The sequence below is a fragment of the Nerophis lumbriciformis genome, linkage group LG19 (genome assembly GCF_033978685.3).
Source record: "Nerophis lumbriciformis linkage group LG19, RoL_Nlum_v2.1, whole genome shotgun sequence".
NCBI classification, from domain to species: Eukaryota; Metazoa; Chordata; class Actinopteri; order Syngnathiformes; family Syngnathidae; genus Nerophis; species Nerophis lumbriciformis.
In genome coordinates, this window is record NC_084566.2 from 32,853,278 (window position 1) to 32,867,638 (window position 14,361).

The following is a 14,361-nucleotide window of genomic DNA, read 5'->3' on the forward strand; positions in this document are numbered from 1 at the left end:
CAGCGCATACCTGTATAATTTGTAGTTTGGACACTAACCTATTTATTATTAACTGTCTGTAATGGACTTTTACTGTCTTTAATTAAATTGAAGTATAGTGCGAATTTGTTTTTGGCAAAACTTAGAGGTCACAATCACACATTACGTTGAATACATGACTCATGAGGCAGTTGAATGATAGAGCCTCGTTTGTTACTGGATACTTTCTAATCAGGCATGTGATTTGACCACAATGAAAAAGACTGAATAAATTTCCGGGGGTCTGGGGGACGAAGGCCCCCAGCCAGGTCCAGGTGGGGGGACAAGGGGGGCGACGCCCCCCGAAGCTCCTGGTTTTTCACCAATTTAACATGCTAAAATTAACAAAGACAGCACCATTGGAAGAAAATATTTTAGTGTTTAAAGACATGAAAACATCATTAATAGAACATACATAACCCAATTATCCTAATGAATCACTGTATATGGTTCAGTCCCAACAGTATTTAGTCACTAATATTTACATCTTGTGTTCATTTCACATCCACAAGTGTCACATTGACCAGTGTTATTATCTACAGTTTATTTACAGTATTACCACATTACTTCAGTTCACTTCACACATTAGCTTAATATTACAAAATAGTATTATATGCAAATTTATTTCAAATAAATTGTTAACTGGAATCAATAATGCGACTCTTTGAATTTCTGTAATTTCATAATATATTTTCACGTGGCTTTTTATTTTTAGAAAAACCCATTTATATTTCGCAAAGCAATAATTGGTTAATATTTAAAACAAACACGCGTATTTCGCAAGCAAATATTTTTTAGCTTACCTCATTATTAACAACCCTGTCTGCAACTGAAGTGGGTTGTTTGGGTGGATCTTTCCTCTCGAAGTCTACGGCAGTTGTCGATGTAAACAAAGGATGAAGTCCGTAAGGTTTGCTCACTTTCGGTTGACATCCAAAAGTACCAGCTAGCGAATAGTTCGTTTTCCTTGCTTCAAGTTGTTTCATATGTTTTTGGCGTTTCGCATGTACTTCCAAAGCCTTGAAACCTCGTGATCCATAGTCAATATTATCATGACACCACGTGCACAAAACCTTTCCGGGACGACCGATTTTCCGAATAAAATCACCGAACAAAGTCGTAACTTCCTTCTTCCCAACAGTATCAGTGATTTCCCTTTCCATCCAGTCCCATCCAAACTTATTTTTGACATGCTTATCAATTTCTTTTACTGGTAAAGCGTCCTTTCTCTCGAGAATCGACATTGTTTACATATGGAAAATGGCGGTAATAACCATTATGAATGATGACGTTATTAACGTCATCATTCATAACAGATGTCCTGATTGGTCATAATGAACATATCGACCAATCAACTACGGCGTAATATAAACTACGTCTCGAATCTTGATTTAGGGTCGGAAAAAAAAACGGAAAAACGGGAAATAATTATTTTTTTTCCCCCGAGATTAAAAAAGACGGAATTCCGACTTTAGACAAGCCTGTCTAATACGCTTCTGCCTTTGAGATGCGATGCAACTACAATTATTTGATACTTGTGTATGCTGACATTTGTGGTGTTTTAGACTGCAATATTGTTCAATTAAGGACACATTTGACATATACCCAGCTTGTGTGCCAATGTGTGCTTAGCTACTGTGCAGCTGCTAACTCCTACAAGCCTATAGCCTACTATGTTTACATTTTGAAAATGAAAGCTTTCAAAAAAGTCCGTAATCCATACTTGCCAACCCTCCCGGATTTTCCGGGCGACTCCCGAAATTCAGCGCCTCTCCCGAAAACCTCCCGGGACAAATTTTCTCTCAAAAATCTCCCGAAATTCATGCAGACCTGAGTGACGTGTCGCCAGCCTGTTTTCACGTCCGTAAAGCAGTTCGTCTGCCGTAAACAGCAATGTTGTGACACCCTTAAACAGGACAATACTGCCATCTACTGTACATGCATATGTGACAATAACATCTAGGGCTTTTAGAGAGTGCAGTGCACAACAAGGAGACGAAGCAGAATGCATCATCAGAGAGGGTGTTCAGCATGGTTAGAAAAATAGTGACAGAGAATAGAACAAGGATGGACAATTCAACCCTTAACTCAACAATGAGTAGATGAGTGTTATGTGTGTGTATATGTGTAAATAAATGAACACTGAAATTCAAATATTTTTCTTATTTATATATGTATATAATAATATATATATATATATATATATATAAATATATATATATATATATATATATATATATATATATATATAGCTAGAGTTCACTGAAAGTCAAGTATTTCTTATATATATATATATATATATATATATATATATATATATATATATATATATATATATATTTATATATATATATATATATATGTGAAATACTTGACTTGGTGAATTCTAGCTGTAAATATACTCCTCCCCTCTTAACCACGCCCCCAGCCACGCCCCCCCGGGACGTGTAAAAGAAAGACAGGTGTAAAAGAAAGTGCATCTCTATCTTCCTTCAAAACCGCACTAAAAGAACACCTCCAGGCAACTTCAAACCTTGACTAACACCCTACCCCCACCACATCCCACCTCCCCGGATTGTAAATAACCAAATGTAAATAATGTATTTCTAATGTATATACTTGTTCTTATGCTATCTGAACTCACTATGTTCTCTGCTCGCTGTACATATCCTACCAAGTCAGACTCTGATGATGCAATTGTTGATGACTGAAGTGGTGTTATCAACCAAACCCTCCTCATCCCACCCCCTGGATTGTAAATAATGTGAATAATTCAATGTATATACTCTGATGATTAACATGTGTGATGACTGTATTATGATGATAGTATATATTTGTACCATAAATTGATTAACGTGGACCCCTACTTAAACAAGTTGAAAAACTTATTCGGGTGTTACCATTTAGTGGTTAATTGTACGGAATATGTACTGAACTGTGCAATCTACTAATAAAAGTTTCAATCAATCAATCAAAAAAGCGAGGGAGTTTTGATATCCCACACTTTCTGTGGCCAAAGTCATCTCTCAACATTTGAAGAGATATCCAAATCCAAGGCTAATCCTTATTCCCACTATAAATACTCTAGCACTGTCAAGATCGACGTGGCCTCATTAGGCCAAGCCCTACGCCACTCTCAAGTGATCAGGGCCACTGCTAGAAGATAGCACGACCGACAACGAGCTTATCTTAACACACAACACGATTGAGTCAGAGGCGTTATCTCCTGCGGCCTCTGAAGGCATCACCATCAATGCAGCGCTCGCGTGTTTGACTTGGAGTGGAGGGGGTGGAGGTAGGACTAGGTTGCCATTTACATTTGAAACACATCAAGATCTTAAATGTCACTCAGGAAATTAACTGTTGATCACTTCATTAGGCACAATTACGCTATCTCAGGGGCATACTTGCCAACCCTCCCGGATTTTCCGGGAGACTCCCGAAATTCAGCGCCTCTCCCGAAAACCTCCCGGGACAAATTATCTCCCGAAAATCTCCAGAAATTCAGGCGGACCTGAGTGAGCCTGTTTTCACGTCCGCTTTCCCACAATATAAACAGCATGCCTGCCCAATCACGTTATAACTGTAGAATGATGGAGGGCGAGTTCTTGGTTTCTTATGTGGGTTTATTGTTAGGCAGTTTCATTAACGTCCTCCCAGCGTGGCAACAACACACAACAACAGCAGTCACGTTTTGGTCTACCGTAAAGCAGTTCGTCTGCCGTAAACAGCAATGTTGTGACACTCTTAAACAGGACAATACTGCCATCTAGTGCATTTGATGAAAGCACTTTTGTGCGTGCCACACAGCAATGCATCATCAGAGAGGGTGTTCAGCATGGTTAGAAAAATAGTAGGATGGACAATTCAACCCTTAACTCAACAAGTATATGTGTAAATAAATGAACACTGAAATTCAAGTATTCTTTTATATGTATATACAATAAAAAATACAAATAAAATATATATATATATATATATATATATATATATATATATACAATAAAATAAATATATATTTATAGCTAGAATTCACTGAAAGTCAAGTATTTCTTATATATATATATATATATATATATATATATATATATATATATATATATATATATATATATATATATATATATATGAAATACTTGACTTGGTGAATTCTAGCTGTAAATATACTCCTCCCCTCTTAGCCACGCCCCTCCACCACGCCCCCCCACCCCCACCTCCCGAAATCGGAGGTCTCAAGGTTGGCAAGTATGCTCAGGGGTGTCAAACTCATTTTAGATCGGGGGCTCACATGGAGAAAAATCTACTCCCAAGTGGGCCGGACTGGTAAAATCACTGCACGATAACTTAAAAATAAAGACAACTTCAGATTGTTTAAAAATAGAACAAGCCCAAATGTACAAATCATAATGTTGTTAGTAGAGATGTCCGATAATGGCTTTTTTTGCCGGTATCAGATATTCCGATATTGTCCAACTCTTAATTACCGATTCCGATATATAGATCAGTCGAGGAAAATGATCAAACTCCATAAATAACATTCTGTAATTGGATTTTGATATAATTTTTTCATCTTAATGGACACCAATGAGTTGACGGATGAACATTATCACATCATTTATTCAGAAAATATAAATAACGACAAATAAATGATTAACCGCAACATGTAAGTGTTAAAAAAAAAACTAACAACTAGAGATGTCCGATAATATCGGACTGCCGATATTATCGGCCGATAAATGCTTTAAAATGTAATATCGGAAATTATCGGTATCGGTTTCAAAAAGTAAAATGTATGACTTTCTAAAACGCCGCTGTACGGAGTGGTACATGGACGTAGGGAGAAGTACAGAGCAGTTGCGTCTCCCAGTCATACTTGCCAACCCTCCCCATTTTCCCGGGATACTCCCGGATTTCAGTGCCCCTCCCGAAAATCTCCCGGGGCAACCATTCTCCCGATTTCCACCCAGTGCCTTAAAGGCACTGCCTTTGCGTGCCGGCCGAATCACATAATATCTACGGCTTTTCACACACACAAGTGAATGCGAGACATACTTGGTCAACAGCCATACAGGTCACACTGAGGGTGGCCGTATAAACAACTTTAACACTGTTACAAATATGCGCCACACTGTGAACCCACACCAAACAAGAATGACAAACACATTTTGGGAGAACATCCGCACCGTAACACAACATAATAATAATAATAATGGATTTGTCAAGACTTGGTCCTGGGTGTTTGCTTTTCCGGAAGGCAACGGAAAGTTGGCTCGGGCGAGACGGGAATGTAAGTACATAATTTATTTTATAATTACTAAAACAAAAAGAAGTAAACAAAAGGCGCGCACAATGGCGGAGAACAAACTATGAAACCAAAAAGACTATAAACATGGAACAAAAACTTACTTTGGCATGGGACATGAAGCATGATCTAAGAGGATGAAGAGTGTGCAGAGCATAATTGCAGATGTTGCCAGAAAGACAAACTGAAAACAATGAACTTAAATACTACAGACATGATTAGTGAAAACAGGTGCGTGACTCAAAACGTGAAACAGGTGCGTGACGTGACAGGTGAAAACTAATGGTTGCTATGGTGACAAAACAAACAAAAGTGCACAAAAAGTCCAAAAACAAAACCGAACATGACTAAAACAAAACATGATCACACAGACGTGACAGGATTAGATTTATATAGCGCTTTTCTAGGCACTCAAAGCGCTTCACAGAGAAGTGAGAAACCATCATTAATTTTTACAACTCATTCATTCATCATTCATTTACCAGTGTGAGCGGCACCGGGGGCAAGGGTGAAGTGTCCTGCCCAAGGACACAACGGCAGCGATTTTGGATGGTAACCTGCAACCCTCATGTTTCTGGCACGGCCGCTCTACCCACTACGCCATACCGCATATTAAACACAACAGAACAAATACCCAGAACCCCTTGCAGCACTAACTCTTCCGGGACGCTACAATATACACCCCCCCCCCCCCCCCGGCAACGCCCTACCCACCCCCACCTCAACCCCGCCCACCTCAACCTCCTCATGCTCTCTCAGGGAGAGCATGTCCCAAATTCCAAGCTGCTGTTGTGAGGCATGTTAAAAAAAGGAATGCACTCTGTGACTTCAATAATAAATATGGCAGTGCCATGTTGGCATTTTTTTCCCATAACTTGAGTTGATTTATTTTGGAAAACCTTATTACATTGTTTAATGCAGTGTTTTTCAACCACTGTGCCGCGTGAGATACAGTCTGGTGTGCCGTGGGAGATGATCTAACTTCACCTATTTGGGGTAAAGAAATATTTTTTGCAAACCAGTAATTATAGTCTGCAAATGATGTGTTGTTGTTGAGTGTTGGTGCTGTCTAGAACTTGGCAGAGTAACCGTGTAATACTCTTCCATATCAGTAGGTGGCAGCCGGTAGCTAATTGCTTTGTAGATGTCGGAAACAGCGTGCAGGTAAAAGGGTGTTTAATGTTTAAACCAAAAATAAACAAACGGTGAGTTAGGGAAGGCTATGCAGAATTAAACTAAAACTGAACTGGCTACAAAGTAAACAAAAACAGAATGCTGGACGACCGCAAAGACTTACTGTGGAGCAAAGACGGCGTCCACAAAGTACATCCGAACATGACATGACAATCAACAATGTCCCCACAAAGAAGGATAAAAACAACTGAAATATTCTTGATTGCTAAAACAAAGTAGATGCGGGAAATATCGCTCAAAGGAAGACATGAAACTGCTACAGGAAAATACCAAAAAAAGAGAAAAAAGCCACCAAAATAGGAGCGCAAGACAAGAAGTAAAACACTACACACAGGAAAACAGCAAAAAAGTCCAAATAAGTCAGGGTGTGATGTGACAGGTGGTGACAGTACACCTACTTTGAGACAAGAGCTATATTGATGCATGTCATCAATTGCGACGATGACTTTTTACTGTCAACTGAGTTTTGTTTTTGAATGATTTCTGCTGGTGGTGTGCCTTTGGATTCCGTCAACGCAAAAGGTTGAAAAACACTGGTTTAATGCATCCAGCGGGGCATCACAAAAAAATTAGGCATAATAATGTGTTAATTCCACGACTGTATATATCGGTATCGGTTGATATCGGTAATTAAGAGTTGGACAATATCGGAATATCGGATATCGGCAAAAAAGCCATTATCGGACATCTCTCGATAAGATGATTAATAAATTTACATAGAGTGGCCATATTTTAATTTTTTTTACCCAAGAGACTATCAAGAGACATTAATATATTACTGTAACCTTTGCATTCCTTATCTCTGCATCATAATCGCCATTGTGTCCAACATGCTGCACAGCAAGAGCTGAAGCCAAACTACACAGAGCGCCTTCTCCTCCAGCACAATGCTCGACGTATTGATCAGAACCCGAACTGGCGGCGTTATTGACTGAAATTCCACAGATGAATAGTCAAGAGATAGCCTTCATCACATGTCGAGCCTCTAAAAGCTTTTGAGGTCAAAGTGAACGACAAAACGTTTCCTTGAACTGCAGAGCAAGAAGACAAAATAGGCTTTTTTTAAAAATCCAATTAAAGACTCACAACAAGTTCAAACCAAAATAATAAACTTTTTTAATGCAAATAAAAAAAACTCTGCAGTCCAAGTTGGGATTTGGGAATTCCCTGCACCGTTCCTGTAATTATAAGCTTTCCTGTGTCCCAGTGGGCTGCGTGGGGAAAACATGCTTGTGCTGCAGTCAAATACACATTTGCTCGTGCAAAAGCCGTGTCTTAATTCAGAAGATTAACAATGTACTTTAACTGTTTTTACATGGGTCTTCTAGGGACGGGAGAAAATATGGATTTGTATATATATTGCAATACTTCCTCTCGTGATGTAATATTGATTTTCAAAATGTTTATTTCTATTCATTTTAAGTTGTTTTGGTCCATTTGTAACTTGAGGACTTCCACTTTTGCAAAGTGCATAAGGATTAGTGGTTAGAGATGTCCGATAATGGCTTTTTTGCCGATATCCGATATTGTCCAACTCTTAATTACCGATTCCGATTTAGTCGTGGTATTAACACATTATTATGCCTAATTTTGTTGTGACGCCCCGCTGGATGCATTAAACAATGTAACAAGGTTTTCCAAAATAAATCAACTCAAGTTATGGAAAAAAATGCCAACATGGCACTACCATATTTATTATTGAAGTCACAAAGTTTATTATTATTTTTTAACATGCCTCAAAACAGCAGCTTGGAATTTGTGACATGCTCTCCCTGAGAGAGCATGAGGAGGTTGAGGTGGGCGGGGTTAGGGGGGGCGGGTTTTTGGGGTAGGAGGTAGCGGGGGGTGTATATTGTAGCGTCCCGAAAGAGTTAGTGCTGCAAGGGGTTCTGGGTATTTGTTCTGTTGTGTTTATGTTGTGTAACGGTGCGGATGTTCTCCCAAAATGTGTTTGTCATTCTTGTTTGGTGTGGGTTCACAGTGTGGCGCATATTTGTAACAGTGTTAAAGTTGTTTATACGGCCACCCTCAGTGTGACCTGTATGGCTGTTGACCAAGTATGCGGTGCATTCACTCGTGTGTGTGAAAAGCTGTAGATATTATGTGACTGGGCCGGCACGTAAAGGCAGTGCCTTTAAGGCACGCCCCCAATATTGTTGTCTGGGTGGAAATCGGGAGAAATTCGGGAGAATGGTTGCCCTGGGAGATTTTCGGGAGGGGCACTGAAATTCGGGAGTCTCCCGGGAAAATGGGGAGGGTTGGCAAGTATGACTGGGAGACGCAACTGCTCTGTACTTCTCCCTACGTCCGTGTACCACTCCGTACAGCGGCGTTTTAAAAAGTCATACATTTTACTTTTTGAAACCGATACCGATAATTTCCGATATTACATTTTAAAGCATTTATCGGCCGATAATATTATTAAATGTGCTTTTTTGTGTGCTACAGTTTGTATGTGTAAAGTTAAAGTTAAGTTAAAGTACCAATGATTGTCACACACACACTAGGTGTAATGAAATTTGTCCTCTGCATTTGACCCATCCCCTTGATCACCTCCTGGGAGGTGAGGGGAGCAGTGGGCAGCAGCGGCACCACGCCCGGGAAAAATTATTGGTGATTTAATAACCCCCAATTCCAACCCTTGATGCTGAGTGCCAAGCAGGGAAGGAATGCTGGTATGAGCTTTTAAACATAACCCGTTAACTGCTGCCAATCAAATGGTGAATAAGATACTCTTTAGGGTTCATATGTTTGTAAATCTGACTGTGATGAAGTCAGTGCCTCACCAGCCATCAACCTCACCGCACGTCACTGATATCAATATATATCAATACAGTCTGCAAGGGATGCAGTCCGTAAGCACACATGATTGTGCGTGCTGCTGGTCCACTAACAGTACTAACCTTTAACAGTTAATTTTATATGTAACTGTTTTTATATTGTTTTACTTTCTTTTTTATTCAAGAAAATGTTTTTAATTTATTTATCTTATTTTATTTTATTAATTTTTTTTAAAAGGACCTTACCTTCACCATACCTGGTTGTTCAAATTAGGCATAATAATGTGTTAATTCCACGACTGTATATATCGGTATCGGTTGATATCGGTATCGGTAATTAAGAGTTGGACAATATCGGAATATCGGATATCGGCAAAAAAAGCCATTATCGGACATCCCTAGTTTTTTTCCTTCTTTATTATGCATTTTCGGCCGGTGCGACTTATACTCCGGAGCGACTTATACTCCGAAAAATACTAGAGATGTTTATCGGCCGATAAATGTTTTAAAATGTAGTATCGGAAATTATCGGTATTGTTTTTTTTTTTTTATATCTGTATCGTTTTTAATTAATTTATTTTTTTAATTAAATCAACATAAAAAACACAAGATACACTTACAATTAGTGCACCAACCCAAAAAACCTCCCTCCCCCATTTACACTCATTCACACAAAAGGGTTGTTTCTTTCTGTTATTAATATTCTGGTTCCTACATTATATATCAATATATATCAATACAGTCTGCAAGGGATACAGTCCGTAAGCACACATGATTGTGCGTGCTGCTGGTCCACTAATAGTACTAACCTTTAACAGTTCATTTTACTCATTTTCATTAATTACTAGTTTCTATGTAACTGTTTTTATATTGTTTTACTTTCTTTTTTATTCAAGAAAATGTTTTTAATTTATTTATCTTATTTTTTTATTTTTTTTTAAAAGGAATTATCTTCACCTTACCTGGTTGTCCAAATTAGGCATAATAATGTGTTAATTCCACGACTGTATATATCGGTATCGGTTGATATCGGTATCGGTAATTAAGAGTTGGACAATATCGGAATATCGGATATCGGCAAAAAAAGCCATTATCGGACATCCCTAGTTTTTTTCCTTCTTTATTATGCATTTTCGGCCGGTGCGACTTATACTCCGGAGCGACTTATACTCCGAAAAATACTAGAGATGTTTATCGGCCGATAAATGTTTTAAAATGTAGTATCGGAAATTATCGGTATTGTTTTTTTTTTTTTATATCTGTATCGTTTTTAATTAATTTATTTTTTTAATTAAATCAACATAAAAAACACAAGATACACTTACAATTAGTGCACCAACCCAAAAAACCTCCCTCCCCCATTTACACTCATTCACACAAAAGGGTTGTTTCTTTCTGTTATTAATATTCTGGTTCCTACATTATATATCAATATATATCAATACAGTCTGCAAGGGATACAGTCCGTAAGCACACATGATTGTGCGTGCTGCTGGTCCACTAATAGTACTAACCTTTAACAGTTCATTTTACTCATTTTCATTAATTACTAGTTTCTATGTAACTGTTTTTATATTGTTTTACTTTCTTTTTTATTCAAGAAAATGTTTTTAATTTATTTATCTTATTTTTTTATTTTTTTTTAAAAGGAATTATCTTCACCTTACCTGGTTGTCCAAATTAGGCATAATAATGTGTTAATTCCACGACTGTATATATCGGTATCGGTAATTAAGAGTTGGACAATATCGGAATATCGGATATCGGCAAAAAAAGCCATTATCGGACATCCCTAGTTTTTTTCCTTCTTTATTAGGCCACCGGACCTGAGTGTCTCCCCCTCCACAAGGGATAGGGGGGAGCAGAGGAGAAAAGAAAAGAAACGGCAGATCAACTGGTCTAAAAAAAGGGGGCTATTCAAAGGCTAGAGCAGGGGTCGGCAACCCGCGGCTCTAGAGCCGCATGCGGCTCTTTAGCGCCGCCCTAGTGGCTCTCTTGAGCTTTTTCAAACATGTATGAAAAATGAAAAGATGAGGGGAATTTTGTTTTTGTTTTGTTTTAATATGGTTTTCGTAGGAGGACAAACATGACGCAAACCTCCCTAATTGTTATAAAGCACACCGTTTATATTAAACATGCCTCACTGATTCGAGTATTTGGCGAGCGTCGTTTTGTCCTACTAATTTTGTCGGTCCTTGAACTCACCGTAGTTTGTTTACGTGTATAACTTTCTCCGACTTTCTAGGACGTGTTTTATGCCAGTTCTTTTTCTGTCTCGATTTGTCCACCAAACTTTTAACGTTGTGCATGAATGCACAGAGGTGAGTTTTGTTGATGTTATTGACTTGTGTGGAGTGCTAATCAGACATATTTGGTCACTGCATGACTGCAAGCTAATCGATGCTAACATGCTATTTAGGCTAGCTATATGTACATATTGCATCATTATGCCTCATTTGTAGCTATATTTGAGCTCATTTAGTTTCCTTTAAGTCATCTTAATTCAATTTATATCTCATGACACACTATCTGTATGTAATATGGCTTTTAATTTTTTGCGGCTCCAGACAGATTTGTTTTTGTATTTTTGGTCCAATATGGCTCTTTCAACATTTTGGGTTGCCGACCCCTGGTCTAGAGTATACAAATGAGTTTTAAGATGGGACTTAAATGTTTCTACTGAGGTAGCATCTCTAACTGTTACCGGGAGGGCATTCCATAGTACTGGAGCCCGAATAGAAAACGCCGTATAGCCCGCAGACTTTTTTCCCGCTGACCCCACTGTGGACTGGACTCTTACTGTTATGCTGGATCCACTATGGACTGTACTCTTACAATGTTACCGTATTTTCCGCACCATAAGGCGCCCTGGGTTATAAGCCGCGCCTTCAATGAACGGCATATTTCAAAACTTTGTCCACCTATAAGCCGCCCGGTGTTGTAAGCCGCATCTAACTGCGCTAAAGGAATGTCAAAAAAACAGTCAGATAGGTCAGTCAAACTTTAATAATATATTAAAAACCAGCGTTCTAACAACTCTGTTCACTCCCAAAATGTACGCAAATGTGCAATCACAAACATACGTATATCAACATGGACAGAGCTGCGTGAAAAAAGCCACCCGGCCTCTTCGCGTAAACTTAAACTTACCTTAACCACTCGCTCATCTTTTCTTCATCCATCCCTTCGAGTTAGCTTTTATGATGACGCCGGCTGGAAAGGTCTCTTTTGGCAAGGTCTTCCTTTTGAATATCACCATGGGTGGAAGTTTCTGGCCATTAGCATGGCAAGCTAGAACCACAGTGAAGGATGACTTCTCATTCCCTGTGGTGCGAATATTCACCGTACGTGCTCCCGTTGTATCCACAGTGCGGTTCACAGGAATATCAGTTGCTGTGAAATAGTAATCCGTGTGCGGATGGAGAGATTGCGTCTTTTCATGAACCGGATCCCGGTCGCTTAGTAGGAGCCATTTTGTGGTCTTTACAGATGTAAACACACAAAGGAAATGAAACGTACGGTGATATCCGCGCGCTTTTTCTTCTTCTACGCGGGCGGGTGGTTGCTTACAGTAGAAGAAGAAGCGCTTCCTGTTCTATGGGGGCGGGTGCTTACCTTGGCGGTTGCTTGCGTAGAAGAAGAAGCGCTTCCTGTTCTACCGGGAAAAAAGATGGCGGCTGTTTACCGAAGTTGCGAGACCGAAACTTTATGAAAATGAATCTTAATATTTATCCATATATAAAGCGCACCGGGTTATAAGGCGCACTGTCAGCTTTTGAGAAAATTTGTGGTTTTTAGGTGCGCCTTATAGTGCGGAAAATACGGTGTGTTAGACCCACTCAACGTCCATTGCATCCGGTCTCCCCTAGAGGGGGGGGGGGTTACCCACATATGCGGTCCTCTCCAAGGTTTCTCATAGTCATTCACATCGACGTCCCACTGGGGTGAGTTTTTCCTTGCTCTTATGTGGGCTTTGTACCGAGGATGTCGTTGTGGCTTGTGCAGACACTTGTGATTTAGGGCTATATAAATAAACATTGATTGATTGATTGATTATGCATTTTCGGCCGGTGCGACTTACTGTATACTCCGGAGCGACTTATACTCCGAAAAATACGGTATATTCCCAATATTTCCATCTGCAGCTTCTATACTACGACAACCCGAGGCCCAATAATCACGTGGCGACCCCGGGGGGGGGGTCCTACCTCAGCGCATTTCCCAGGGAGGAACACTAAAGAGGAACAAGCCGGATGTAGTACGGCCCATCGCCGCCAGCCAATAAACACGACATCTCTCGTGGACTTTGCTCTGGTCTTATCTCTCTGCCTTTGCACATTCACCTTCATCAGTCACACTCATAAAGCAGACAGAAGGTCACCGTGGCACACTCAATGTCCAGAGCCTGTTGTGGATTCACAAAGTGGTAAGACAATCCCTTCTTTGATCCATTCACATCCTATTCTCCTGAGCGGAAACACGTGCTGTGCGAACATCCCATTTGCCAGGAAACACATCTGATCAAGTGTGCGAGGAAAACCCCCATACTCAGCACTTCAGTCAATGTTCAAAGTAAAGTAATCACTCTATTAAAAAAAAACACATCCTTTTTTTGTACGTAGAGCAAGCAACAATATAACTTTACTTCATTGCTGCTGACCCCGTAACTCAATGACTGAATTTGTGACATTGTCACTTTGAATATACAAACTGCACCCTTGACATGGTTCACCAGTGTCTATTTTGCTCGTGTGAATGAATGAGGACTCACCATTTCACATTCCACGGGCCGAGGGGGGTGGGGGGGTGGTCGTCAGTCGCATTGTGCAGAGGGGCGCCCCCCGTGTTGAAGCAACAGAAGCACAAATTATAATCAAAATACCACAAGTTACATTGCACGTTTTAGCTTGAAGGTTCCAACTGTGCAAAAAGTGCTAATCTGATGTTTTTAAACTCTCTTAAACAGACATTATGTTTACCTGACTGTTCAAAGTGCTCCCCTGACCCCACAGCTGTGTGACTTGCCACCGGGAGGAGCGCCTGGGAGGGAAAAAGGACCTGACACCT

General features: G+C 39.7%; 1 protein-coding gene across 1 annotated transcript in view; it reads right to left on the bottom strand.

Moving 5' to 3' along the window:
• Positions 1 to 14,361, bottom strand: part of epb41l3b (erythrocyte membrane protein band 4.1-like 3b) — a 123,117-nt gene extending 108,756 nt beyond the window's left edge. The window contains exon 1 of the mRNA XM_061978889.1: positions 14,274 to 14,361. The gene's annotated coding sequence lies outside the window, so the exon portion shown is untranslated. The remainder of the gene's footprint in view (positions 1 to 14,273) is intronic.